Source organism: Prinia subflava, chromosome 15 (assembly GCF_021018805.1).
Source record: "Prinia subflava isolate CZ2003 ecotype Zambia chromosome 15, Cam_Psub_1.2, whole genome shotgun sequence".
Lineage (NCBI taxonomy): Eukaryota > Metazoa > Chordata > Aves > Passeriformes > Cisticolidae > Prinia > Prinia subflava.
The window spans coordinates 18,923,843-18,938,644 of NC_086261.1; positions in this window are offsets into that span (position 1 = coordinate 18,923,843).

Genomic DNA, 14,802 nt, shown 5'->3' on the forward strand with positions numbered 1-14,802 from the left:
CCTGGGTACAGACAAAAAGTGGAAAAACAACAGGTAATGTCTATAATTAAAGGCAGATACTGACAATGATTGTATATCAAGCTTTCAGTGTTAACCTTCATTGATGTTATTTCACCAGGTTTTTCTGAAGTTGTTGCAGTCAATGAGTAAGTTAAACTCACAAACTGTAATATTTATACTATAGCTGTTTATATTTGCTAAATGCTCATCCAGGTCCTAAGAGAAAATTATTATAATGTCAGTATAAACATACCAGATTTTACCTTTTAAATCTGTCAGGAGAATTTTTATGAGACTCTGAAATATTAAAAAGCTTTTTTCTCCTCTTAGATGGTATTAACTTGTCTATATTCACAAATTTTTGAATTTCTTTCCTAATATCTGATTTTCTTTTAAACAAGATGCTCTAATATTCTGGGCTTGTACAGCCCTTTTTAGGCAGGCACTGCAGATATCAATGAACGATGCTTCATAAGTTTCTTGATACAAATGTAATCAGCTGAAAAATTCCCACTATTACCAGGAATCCCATAGTTCAATGAAATCCTTTACAGGTGAAAACTGAGTAAGAAATGAGAGTTCATGTTGTCTGAACTATAACTAGGCATGAAACTATTCAGAGACTTCCCATGTGATCGTCACATGTTAACTTTCACCTGGGAAGGCCCTTTCAGGGAAGTGCTTAGGCAGGTATTTCAAGCTATCAGCTACTGTAAGCTGTGATTAAGAGCTTTCCTCGAGAGTGACCTTAATTATCATTCTCCTGTCTTAAATAAGGTAGGCTATGTCTGCAGACCGACTTAATTTAGGGAACACAGCCTCAGCTTTTCAAATTAACATATTACAGCTTTGTATTTTCCTAATTTAACGTATTAAGCTCCTTCAGAGAAAGAAAAACATTTTGAACTATTTTTGAACTCTTCTTCCTCTCTTAGTCAAGTTTAAAAAACATTAAGTTCCAGGTCTCAGAATATTCTGTTATAGACTTTACTGGCCAATTCTGACTGTTCTTCTTCTTATTATTTGATCAGGAAAGGCAACGATCTGAAGGGAACACATGATCAGTAATGAGTTTGATACTTCCTGTCTTGCTGAGAGTTGGCTTTCTTGTAGCAATGCTCGAAAGGCTGTGAAATTGTTTCTATGCTTTGATGTAGTGTACCTTATATTGAGTTTCAAAGGTTTAAGTCCATATGGTTAACGTCAATGTTTTGTTATTTATTTTTATTTACCTTTCTTATATATATACTATCACCCAGTACCATAAACAGTTCTCCTAAAAGCTCCTTTTTCAGATTTCACTTTCCTTGTTTTTCTGTAATTTTTTAAAAAGCACATGAAAATAATTCAGATATTAAAATCAGGTCTTAATTTAGGATGTCTCTAGCCTAAAAAAAGTTTAAAAGCTCCTTTATACTGATCTAATGAAAAGTAAAAAGTTTCCTTGGTGTGGATAGGGATAAGTATGCGTTTTTTTACACTGATACAACAAATTCTCGTGAAGGAAGCACAAATCCTTCCATCTTTAAAAGCACCTTTTAAATTGCTGTACTTTCATGTATGTCAAAATTTTTGCTGGCATGATATTGGAAAACAAATCACAGCCTTTTGTGTAACTATCTTGGTGTGACTCATCAGAATTGATTACTTCTTTTCTGTTACAGATTCGTCATTGCAACCTAGTGATCCATAGAAAACCACGGAAATAAATATTTGCTTTGTTTCTCACAAATTATTTTTCAAGATGAAACCAAAAACTTTTCCAGCTGTTTTTTCAAAGTATAGCCTTTCCCAACACAAAGATATCCTCAAGAACTACTAACATAATTCCTTAACTACTAATCTAATTGTTAAAACTCCTAATGCAGTTGTTTAACATTTCATAATAGGCTACCCAAGAACTACACCAATGCCCAGAAAATTGAAAGCAAATGGTCATGTAGTAAATTACTAAGTTTACATAAATGATCTGGTAGTAAAAATTCAAATCCATGCAAAAATGATGAATGCAGCATTTTAGTTAGGCTGATAAATGAGATTTTAGCGATATCTGTGTATGGGATCCTGGATTAAGCTTTTTCTGTTTGTATCTTCACTCAACAGATTTTCAACCCTTGTACATAAAGTATATTTTTCTTGTTTTTCTTACTAGGCCTTAACAAACTACAGCTTAGTCCCATATGGGGGGTGGGTGGAAGGAGAAGTATTTTATTACTACACTGCATACCCAGTGTTCAGACACCCTTTAAAATGTTGATGTGATTTTTTTTTGTGTTCATGCAGCTAAGGCAGACTTTGTGTCAAGACTGGAAGGTACTCTGGGAGAAACTTTTCATAGTCTCTCCTTCCAAACATGCAGCAGAAAGCATTTTGTTAGCTAGTTAACACAGAAGTTAATGAAATCACAGCTGGCTAGAGCCCAGACAGAGACGCCAATGCTCTTTTGCCAAGCTGTCCATTGCAAATGCAGTGACTGATGTATGGATTTATCTCACACCTATGGAGATCGTCAGCTGCAGCATTAAAAGGAAGCATTTCCATGGATTACTCCACAAATTCAGCGTGACTGCCTTTAATACATTCACTGCACTGAATGCCTCTGCAGTCACTGCTGAAGAATAAATGATGAAGGTTGGTTGAGTCTCAGCAATCACTTCCTAGGCTAGCTTTGCAATGAGAGTCAACTGCACTACAAGACAATTTCTGATTTTTGGTTTTAAAGTCTAGTGGTCCGTGACAATTGGCATAGATTTGGCTTTGAAAAAACACTATTAAAACATTCCAAATGGAGCACAGAAAAATATGAGTAGATGTAAACTGCAGTCTTTAATCACATGGCCATCACTGTGCACACAAATAATCTGTAGGAATTTAGTGGTTTTCTAGAACTGACCTCTATTTTTCTTGTACGTGGTTGCTGAAACACAGAAATATTTCTCTTAATTAAGACAAATTATTCTGATATTTTCCATAGGCACAGTTTCTGAAGGCAATATCGCATTAGTTTTTTGAGATATTTGTCTTGTCTTATAGAAGGTGTTTCATCATTCTCAGAGAAGCTTCCTGTGTAGTTCCCAATGAAGCTTCACAAACATTTAAATCCCCTACTGGAGGGGAGGTGGATTTAACTGTGAGTCAACATACTTTTTAAACCTCACTACAAAAAAAGAACACAAAAAAAAACCAAACAGAAAAACCCCACCCACAACTAATTTTAATCAACTCTGCTCCTGAGTGTGATTAACAGGAAGATTTCTCTTACAGCATTACAAGGAATAATTAAGCTGTAAATATAGTCTCTGTTTGCCAAGTGGGAAACAATTTTTTTACCACAGGCTTCCCCCACCTCAACTTTATCCATCTAGATAAACATAATTAAGTAGTGGATGATGGTTTGTTAGCATTTTATTACATGTGTTTGCAAGGGCTTTAAGAATAATCATAAAATGCACAACAAATGTTACAGGTGTTGAGGTTTTCAGCAGTAGAAAACGTGACTTTTAAAAATCTGGCCTGGAAACATGTACTCCTACAAATTAACTATTCCTCTGTGCAGAACAGCCATTGAGATGCTGCTGTCTTTGTTGATTTACATACACTAATTGCTAGTTCCTATTAAGCACTGCTCAGTAGATGAATATTTTTAGATAGCAGTTATTCACAAGTAGTAAGAAACATTAAATTTGCTTTAGATTTTAGCAAATGAAATACCAGATTGTCCTTTTGTTTAGGATCCCGTTTGCTGCTTTGCTATTCAAATAAAATAACCTAAGCTGTCAAATTTGCAATATTTTGTACGTGTATATTATGTAAATGTATGTGTATGTATGTATATAGTTATATAAGTTTTAAATAAGGAATGAATTTTTTTTCCTGCACTTTAGCTAAATCACATGATCAAAATGTTTCTACCTGAGTCATTTATCTGGCTGAACCTTGAAAGTGGATTGAATTTTCCACAGACAGAACCTACAGGAATGTTGGAGTTTCTGTCTGAAGATACCTTTTTAGGGAGTTGTTTGTTCTAACAACATTTGCCATTTAAAAATTTCTTGATTTTTCAAAACTAAAATACCACAACCATCACATTGCCTTTCCTTTCTTTTACAGAGTTCTTGATTCTCTACATAGGTAGTTTAATTTTCCAGAAAACAAACAAACAAACAAAAAACTAGCAAGAAAAAGAGGAGTTTTTTACCTCCATGTAATTCTTTGTGTTTTGAGGAGTATATTCAGAACCAAGAGGACCTTGGTGCTCTTGCTGAAGTTATGAGCATATAATATATGATGGAAAGTAGTATTAATGCCCTGCCATAAGAAAGTGACAAATGCAGACCTTAGAAAATGCTTTTAAAGTCAATCATTACTTCTGTTATGCCATTGAAGAGGCACAGACTGCCACTACTGGAATTTCACGTGAAACTTCAATTTACTCTCAAAATCTGCTATTTTCAGTCTCGTGTGCAGCCTGAGGTCCAGAATTCTGCCTGTGTTGTGTTTCTGCTGACTCCACTGAGGACTCACAGGAGTCCAAGAGGCTCCATTAAGGAGGAAGGGCAAAGGACCCCACAAGAACGCTCTGAATTTAGGACTTTATTGTCGAGTATTTCTGCATGGTTTTCATGGTAAATATTGTCCTGCATAAAGCAAAATAGTTGATAACTCAATCTGATGGACATAATTAGTTCTTTTACTCTGTGTGTCTTTGTAACAGTTACTTGTTCATTACTGTGATACTTCTAATGTTTATTACTAATAATTATTAGCTTGAACAGCCCCTCATCCCAAAAAGCTGTGTGAAAGTGCATCAGTGTTGTTCTTTTGAAATGCTCACGTGGTAGTGTAAAGGCTATAAATCATTCCTGTGAGCCAAAATATCATTTGCTACTGTCAGAAGGCAAGTTAACAGTATTACAACTTTGTTGTAATTTGAATGCATTCCATGTTCAATTTTTTTTAATAAGAACTGTAAATAACAGGCCATTTTGAAGTATAATAAATGATGCTTTCCAAAGTCTAATGATAGCTTACTTTAGTTATAGCCATTCTTTTATACCAATAGACAGCTTTAAAAAATCATTCCTGCCACATACACATAATTTTAAGGAGCTGGCATAAAGTTTTGGAGCTAGTCCATTCTTTTAATTTACACAGGTATGGCAAGTACTAGGAATATCTTTGATGACCTAAATCTCATTTTACACAGAAAACTGCCTTATCTTTTGGGTTTTGCACACAGTATTTTCTTCCCAGGATTTTAAATTCTAGAGATTTCCTTTCTACTTAGGGTATTGCTTATCCTCATTGATCAAACTCATCAATCAGAGGCTAAAGACTTAGCGTGCCTCTGATTTGGTATGTTTAAAAAAATAAGATTAAAAAATTAAGGAAGTACCTATTAAAAACTTTCCTCTGAATGTGCAGTCTCTGAAGAATATATGTTCCAGATATTAGCTGGAATCCTAAAGAGTAATATTTTTTTAATTAAGTAAAGCACCAATTTCTATTTAATCACTCAGATTTGGAAGTTGCAAATTTAAAAACACAGCAAGATTTATTATATCATCGAGAGGTCAAAATAATGCAGCATATTATTAGCATTAACTACAGCATTATAGTATTCGTTACCTACATAATAGCAGATAGTTATTTTCAAGTGAACCAAGCTTCAAGTTTTCTGAAAAAAAATAGAGTAGAAAAACCAAGTCCCCTTCAAAGAAATCCATGTATTTTTCTGGCTCTGGTGAGGATGTGATTTTGTCATGAAAGCAGATTTTGATTTTTGTCTTTGAAAGCAGAAAGATGAAAAATACTACACGTATTAATGCATCATGAAAAGAAATGATCATATTAACTTCGGTTTGAACCACAAATATCTGGTGTGGAAGAGGAACACAAATGGTTTTTTACTATCATGTTTTGACTGCTTGTTGGTCCTGCTCTTACTGCAGTTATTACAATACCCCATCACCACAGTATGTGAGCACGTTATATGGAGACCACAGTCATGGAAAACTCTCCAGCTGGAATTGTGTCTGAGGACAAAAAAAAGAATGAAAGTTATTCGTTCTGAGTGGGTATTTTTTTCCTTCAAATTTTGCTGGTGGTCACATTTATTCTTGAAGAGAAAGATGTGACATTCTTGCTCCTCACCTTTGTTCTACGGGTCAATCATCAGCTGGCAAAGCCTTTATTGTCCTTTTTGCACCACTTTATTTTTTTACAAAGTGTAACTTTTCATGGTAGTTGAAAAGATGAAAAGCTTTTTCTGGAATAAGCAGCAACACAAACCAGCCAATTCTGCACAGCATAATGGGATTTTAATGTATTCTTCTTGTTGGCATAGTGTATTTCTGTGATAATTTTATGTGACAGCATAATTAAACTGGAAAACAATTCCCATTTCCTATGTATTTTATCTATTTATCATCATTTATTTCTTTACTTTCTCTCTCTGCTATAAATATTATTGTAAGGAGAGTTAAATAAGTTAAACCAATGCAATTACTTTTACAGATTGAAATTAACTTCATGTATCAATTTATACTGGTTTGTATACAGCGCCTACTGTTTGCCCTGTACAAATAAATGCATTTGTTGCAGTATATTTATAGTGTCACTATGGTTTCCATGTTTGCACTCCTTTTGACTAATGTTCTATATGTTAAAACTTGACATTTTAACAGTATTTTCAAACAATTTCATTCATTATCAAATAACCATTTATTACATTGTGGCAATTTCAAACCATTTACTGGACCCTGTAGACATTGCTAAACAATGATTTATCAAGGAGTGTGCAAATTTTACTGCTTATCACAGCAAATACAAAAAGTAACATTAAATACTGACTTGACAACAGCCCTGACTAAATTATTTTCCTTTTTTAATCTTGATGAGTCATAGTTAGTAATAGCAGTTTGTAAATGCACTGGAAATTGAGGCAAATATTCTAGATTGCTCCATTATACAATGCTCTTTCTGGTTTGCTCAACTCTTTTGCATGCCCGAGGGATAAACTGGAGATTGTGGGACACAACAGATGCATCTCTTACTGTCTTTTTATTTTCTTGTGGGATTTATGATGCCCCAACATTGTCTTGTGTGACAGTGCTTTTCACATTTTGCTTGACCATGAATCTAACAAAATTCACCTCTAGCCAAATCTGTATTGATTTTGCTTACCTAGAGTGAATAGCAAAGGATTTTCAGTTCTGTTTTCAAGAAAAATCTACTCCTTCCAAATATTCTAGCCAATAAGTAGAAGTGATTGAATTTTCTATGTGAACACTTTGCTGCAAAATGCTGCACTTTTAACAGCATTCCTTGTCTTCCCTATTTCTCTAGAATTTGAGATCCACGTTATGTCTGTGAGGGAACTGATGGATACTCACAAATGGCAATTAGGTCTCTGCAAGCACTTAGGTGTAAACTTTACAAGAAATAGTATTTGAGGGAGACACCCCCATTCTCAGAGATCTCATTAATTGCAGAGCTCACACATTCAGCTCAATACGAAGGAAGCTGAAAGGCTTCATTATTCCAGAGGATATTCACAGAAGGAGTTTCAAGGACTTGGGAGTATTCCTCATTTGTGGGGTTCATACACAGAGTAAAGCTGTACAAATATTATTAACACTGAATTTAAATGATCCCCATGATCCCTAAATCAATAGTTTGACATTGTTGGTTGATGCTACAATAACATTAAATAGCTCCAGAGAAAGTCAAGGCTTCACTGTGCAAAACTAACAGCTTAACATCATCCTACACAGAAGAATTTATAGTCTACGCTGTTTGTGAATTGAAGTAATAAGGAACCACAGAGTATGTTGTGATCTTCCTTGGCCAAGGTCATGAAAAGAGCAGAACTGAAAACTGCACACAGATTTGCTACATGTTAGTCTTAATTTCAAAGGCATCCAAAAGGTTTTGATTCATTATCTCCAGGAGTGGTTATGAGGAGCCCTTATTCTGTTACTGCTTCCATACCAGAACCAGCAGAGACAGCTTTCACTCATTAAATGCAGTCATTTAATTTAAATTGCCACAGCTTTGAGCTGGTTCTGCTAAGTCAGGCTGTAAACTGTGGTAGAGGAGAAGTAGCCAACTTTCAGCTCTGCACCCTGTGTCACAGGAGGGCAACCTCTGCCAGAAAGGTGCAGTTGGGCTGGGGCACTTAGCCAGTGCAAACTGGGGCCTTTAGAGCTCCAGAAAGGTAAAATCCTGTTTGCTTGCTGAAGGTCTTACAACCCCCAGCATAAGGACTTCATCTCTTTAATGTTACCCACGTATATCTGGTATGTTTAGCCCTAGAACCTCAAAGCTTGGGCGTTTTCCTGTGATGTCAGTAAGTCGTGTTTGGGGTCTGGGGGATGGACTGCTTTCTTGAGGTTTTATGTTTGTTTGGGTTTTGGTCACCAGATCTACTGAGGTTTTCTGAGAATTCTGCTAGACTAGCATGGTATGACCAAGCCCAAAGTATGTTCACAGAGTACACAAGAAATGTTCATCCAAAAGCAGTAAAAAATGGTAATTAATTTTACCCCAGCAGAACTGCCTACTTGTCTTCTCAGGTTTAACAGACAATTTCTAAAAATTATCCATCTATTCCTGACTCTCACTAATTTTAAACATGCTACTACTTGAAACAAAACTGTCACTGAATTCAGGGAGGCCAAATCAGGCACAAAAAGTTTTGACTTTAACCAATCATTTAAATGATGCCATATGATGCCAGAAAAAAATTAACCATTACATCAATGTCCCTGTCTATTACAAAAACCAAAAAATTTGTCTAAGAAAACGAAAGTGTCTGAGGACATTGAGCAGTCAGGAGTAAGCATGTAATGACTGGAGAAACTGAAGCTGAGTTCAATCCCAGGACAGAGCAGAGGGGTTGCTCTGAATCAGGTGTTTCAAACTGCAGCACTGTGGGCACAGATGTATCTATAGTCCCACTCCAGTGACACTAATGTAAGTATAAGTGTATTTACTTTCTTTTATTTTGGCCAGTCTAAATGACAAACTCCTAGGACTTTCAGGTACTTTCAGATCCAAGTTCTTGTTGATCCAGGAATTGATCCTAAAATGACTGTTCTTGTTAATCCATTTCCAGCCTCCTTTCCACTAGTTTGCCAAGGATTACTATTCCTTGGTTTCCACTGGTCAGATTAATCATCTGACTTCTTTTTCTCCTATCCATATGAAAACAAGCTTGAGGGGGATTTCTGAGTGAGTTTTGTTTTGTTTTTTGGTTTTGTTATATTTTGTGGTAGACTTTATATGTTACAATCCATGGAGCTTCAGCCACCATCAGCTACCAAGTGCCAGAGATAAGGCCTAATTAAGGCAAAAATGGGTATTAATGTTATCAGGGTTAACAGCACTCCTTTTAGAATGCAGAAGTAGAAAAAGAGTTATTCTCTGTGGCCAGCAGCCTGGCCATGAGGAAGGAAGTCATCAAGGCGAGCTCTTTCCTCACTTAAGGAGATATTATACAAAACATTAAACCCAATGAGAGTATCTGTCAAAATCTAAGAGACTTCATCTCTACTGTTATCTACCTTCCATTATGGATTAATTTGACACTAATTGCAAAAATTATTTAATTTAGCTAATCTTCAAAAAATACTGTTCGAAAATTAAAATTAATGGCCAGGATAAAATCCAAGTATTCTACCTGAATAAAAGCTTGGACATGAAGGGCTTGATGCGGAAAGCTTAGATAGAAGTTACCTCAAAAACTTTCATTTAATATATGAAGCAACAGAGAACTAAAAATTAATTTTAAAACTAACATGACAGGTATCAGTGGAGGAAAAGTCAATTGTGTACTAATGGAGAAGGATGACAAAAACCAAATTTGAAGTATTTTAGCTCTAAAAAGAACTTTGGTACTATATTTTTTTAGATCTAAAATCCCTCAATAAATTACACATTTTTTAATTACACACTTTCAGTTATCCAAATAGCAGAACCTAGTAAATCAAGTACTTATCAACTATGTACTGGACAAACCAGAGAATGTGGTTTTTAGAACCAGTTTTGTAATAATGTCAAATTTGTAGCAGCAAACTAATGCCAGCTTTGTGATGTTCTTCCAATTCCTATTTCTGATAAAGGCACTGTGTAACACGATAGATTCTCATTGCTACCAGATGGCACAAGTCCCTGAAGAATCATGTGCCAGCTGTTCACAGGCAGAGCACAGCACACTCCAAGCACACTCGCTCTTTCCTCTGGCTGTGCTGGCACTGGGGCTGCTGAGCATTCACAGCAGCAGAACCTGTGCACAGGCTCTCTGTGTAGCACAGACAGGTGACAGCTCCATAATTTGTGCTTCTGCCATGAGTTTGCTCCCCTGCATTGCTTTCCCCTGTTAAGTTTGGCCACGACAGTCTCCTGTGACTGTTGGGCCTGCCTTGGCCAGGAGGTCGGAAGGGGAAGGTTCTCTGGCACACGGAGGGGATTTCCCTCCTCCTGCTTGCGTTAAACCAAAACGTGCCATTCCAACATCTTCCAGTGCCACCAGACTCGCCTGGCCCTGCAGTACAGTGGGAAACCCAGCTGCCCCAGCCTGCCTGCCTTGTGCTCCTGTGTGCCTACTTAATGTAATTAGCAATGTGTACAGCTTGCAAGGGAGAGTAAGGTTGATTCTAGCACACGGTTAATTAAGACATTACAGTTAGCTATTTGCTAGGCAGGCTCAGGGGAGTAGTAATAGGATATGGAATCTTTCACCTTAAGTTCAGCCATTCTTACCCCCAAATTCCCAGGTAGTGATCAGTAATTTCTCATTAACCCTGACACAAGCTGAATCTGACTCCACTCAGGCATGTGGATGAGTTCTGAGCACATGTCTGTCAACAAGGAGTGCCAGTATCTCTGATAATTAAATTTCAAAGTGGAGAACCCCACTGCTGTGAGTGAGCAGCAGAAGTTGATGTTTCCCTGTGGCATTATTTTAACTCCCCTTTGTTGTTGTTGTTGTCTCCAAACTCAACAACTATTGTAAGCTGTCATAATATCAGCAGATACAGATTTAGATTTTGAAGGCTAAAAATTTACTATTGTTCCTAGGTTCCCCACCAAGACAATTAATAATAATACCACATAAAAGTTGGGAAAACATAGTTTAAAAATACCTAATCTAACACCTAAACTATAATGAATCTCCGAGAGGCCCCTAATTTCACGATTCTACCTGCACTGCCAAGAATGTAAAGAATCATTGGCTCTTGACATCATTCTCTTGCCAAAGGGCAATTACCTATTCTGTATGCATTGCCTTAATCATGTCAAGTTGTGTCCCATAAATTTGCATGTCTCCCAAGGAAGCACAGTGCATTGCCAGCAGCCTGATAGGCCACATCAAAACAATTTCCTGGTGTGTGTTTACATCAGCTTTTGGCTTCTGAGCTGCTTCAGCTGTAGTTGCTCTGCAAAACAGCACAAATTCCCTCTCTCTGAACTGAGCTGCATCAGGGACAGAGGGGGAGTAAGCAGAATCTGGATGGATGCATCATCCTTACCAGAACTGAGCAATGCTTTCTAGATTAATGAACTGCAAATCAGCTACACAAATGAAACCACATGCTAGAGATAAACACGGTCCTCTGAGATGGGCTTGTTGTCACAGTCAGAGAGGAGAAGGAGAGAGAGCACACACATGTGTGACGAGGGGCGTAATGAGTGCCAGCTTCCCTCCCGCCTCTCTGGGATATGTGAGGATGACAAACTCTCTGAGGAGCAATTCCTTTGACTGGTTCGTTGAGGAAAGGAAACTTGTCATGCTGCCAAGAATAAAACTGCTCCTGGGCTTAGTTTTGAATTTTATAAAGTGAATAAGTGAAAAATGTATACACATTCACTTCAGACCCAAGTCATGAATAATTAAAAGAATATATAATTGCACCCAGTTTTCCCCTCGAGCTCAACCAGCAAAGATATCTTCTGTCCGTGGAACAGGGTACTTCATGTGTTTTGTGGTTTTTTTCCAGGAGCTGCTGGAAGTGAGCTGAACTGAATGCATCCTGCATGCAGGTAGGAATAACAGCCTGACCATGGGAGCACACAGAAACGCAAGTTGAGAACTCGACTGTTTCATATCAAGGAAGCTGCAGATTTTTTGATTATGCAGAAATATTTTCCTGGTATGATTCACCCACAATTGATACTGGATTTAGACCACAATATGATAAAAATTGTAATATTAACATAGCATTATTGTAGACATTAACACTGCAAATGGCAAAGAGCAGACACTTTTTATAAGGCACAAGAAAGTAAGAATGTTTACCATGTAAAAAAAATAAATATGTAGAAAATAACCTCAGAAAACCAAAGTTATCTGGATCTAACAATTTCCCTTTTCTGAGACAGGCACACTTGCCAGGACAAATTTAGGAATGCTGTGTTAGCGGTATACAACCACACGTTTGTCTGCAATTCTACTGCTGTACTGCAATTATCTAGTGGTACCTACCCAGAAGGGGATGCAAGAGATCTATTGCATTTATTTTTATGCATTATTCCCACAATTAATAGGTCCCCCAGTTTTCAGCCAAAATGAAATTCAGGATTAATATTCACTTTTCTTGAGGGCATAGAAGTTAGCAAATATGGTATGAATAGTCATGTATTTAGTATCTTTCACATGCAATACAGACATCTTATTTAAAGACTAATGAAAAACATTGACAAATTCTGTAAACAAAATATTCATTATACATCCCCTCCTTTCCAAACACAGACAGGAAGTTTCTCATGGGTACCAAGCTGGCTCTTGCTGTGTCTCATACCAGCATGGCTGTTTGTAGCCAACACACAGTGATGCTCTCTGATAGAGAAAAATAAATAAACCCCCCTGAAAATCATGCACAGAGAGGATCAGTAGAGTGTATGTGGGTAATAGCTATGTCCTTGAAATGGCAAATGTGCAGGGTTTTGTTTGACTCTTAGAAGGATGCACATTCTCTCTCAATTTTTGTACCTCTGCAGCTGAATTCCAAACACAAGATCTTCACGTAGACCTGAGTTAGAACTTGGCTTCTTTTCAACAACCGTGCATTTGTTGAGATGGAAAAAGACAAAACACCAGAAGGGTGTGTTAGGGGAAGTGAAGTGCAAGTCTGCTTAAGAACTAATCCACTACAGCATCGTGAGCTGTATCTGAAGTAGCTCAGAAGTTTGGGGAGAGAGAACACAGGGACACAGACTGTGTGAGGGTCACTTTTGGATCAATAATTTACCTCATGATATGCAAAAACTCAGCTACTATTGCAGTCGGACAACTGAGTGCAACAGAATGGCTTTAAAGAGATGATAGAAATATCAGAAGTGAAGCAGAATTTTATACACTACCTACCTCTGATGCACATACCTGAAAGCTGCTACTCTGTAACATGTTGATCTTGTCATTTTATTCCGCTGTTTTCTAAGGCAGGAGCCAAATTATTTTTATGGAGTACAAAAGCAAGGTAAGCTACAACCCAAAAACCTTACCATCAAAAAAGGGCAAAACTAAGTTGCAAAAAAAACCCCACAGAAGCATCTGGATTGCCTGTATAGGGAAAATGGCAAGGAGGAATTCTGTACAAACGCAGTCTCCACATCCACCCCACTGACACAGACTTTCAAATTAATGTTTTCAAGTTCCAGCATTTCTGAGCTGTCGCTTGAACCACTTGAAAGGGTGGCACTTCCCATCTAGTTGATGGGGGGTTTGAATTACTAGAAAATATTTTTCTAATATGTAAAATGTGAAACGATTATTAAAAAGGGGTTTTGTATTCTGATACTTTTGATTAATGTCTATTTAAAGGTTAGTTGTCCATTATGTCAGACCCTGAAATTGTGTAACAGTTGACTTTCCCCACGCACAGGACAAAATGTATACAACAGAGCATGATTCCTTCAAGCCTGTTCTGTTTGGTAATGCTTTTGTGTCAGAAACTGCTTGTATTTGCAATTATCTGATGTTTAAAAATAGAATTATTCAGCATTCCCTAGCAGCTGGCTCTGACCTCTTGTTTGCTTGTTTTCTCGGCTCAGGCAGAACACTTGGTGCATTTCCAGCTATCTTGTGCCACCCCGTGTAAGAGATGGGAAACTGCACCGCTTTCTGACCGCTGTGACCTGAGCGTGGCATTGGTGTCTTGCAGATGTATTTGTGCACTTTGAAAACACTTCTCAGTTTATCAGAAACTGAAGCATATTTTTAAAAATTCAAAAGTATTTAATATGACAATTTTTCTTAAAACGTTAGTTCTTTATACTTAAGCTAGCTCTTCCTTTACATTTATAACTTTTATGTGATAATGTATACAGCCCTCAGGCCATCTGCTGTGCATGATACTAATTCTTTATGAATACATTTTCAATATTCGAATTGATATACTTTCCTAATTGTGGTTTTTTTACCTGCTGTTTGTATTTTTTTCCTTGCTGCTTGGTGGTGCTTGCTTTTTCTTTAGTGGTGTTTTTCTTTGTCATGTTCTCCTCCATGCATCTTTTGCACCCTTATATCTGTTCAAGGCTTGGAGCAAACCTCTGCTTTAAACTGTCTGAGAACTGTATAGGGAATGCAGTGCTTTTTAAATCCTTCCACACTTCTGCATATCAGTCAAATTCATTCCAAGTTCGTTTAGTACCCAGCAATAAAATAGACTTTGCTGCTATTGTTATGTCTTTCAGGCATTCGATCAGCTGTGATCAAGTCAGGAGTTGTCTGTATATTATATGTGTTAGTGGCAAGTTTGAAATCTTAGTCAAAACTTTAATGCAAGTTCTAAACCTAGT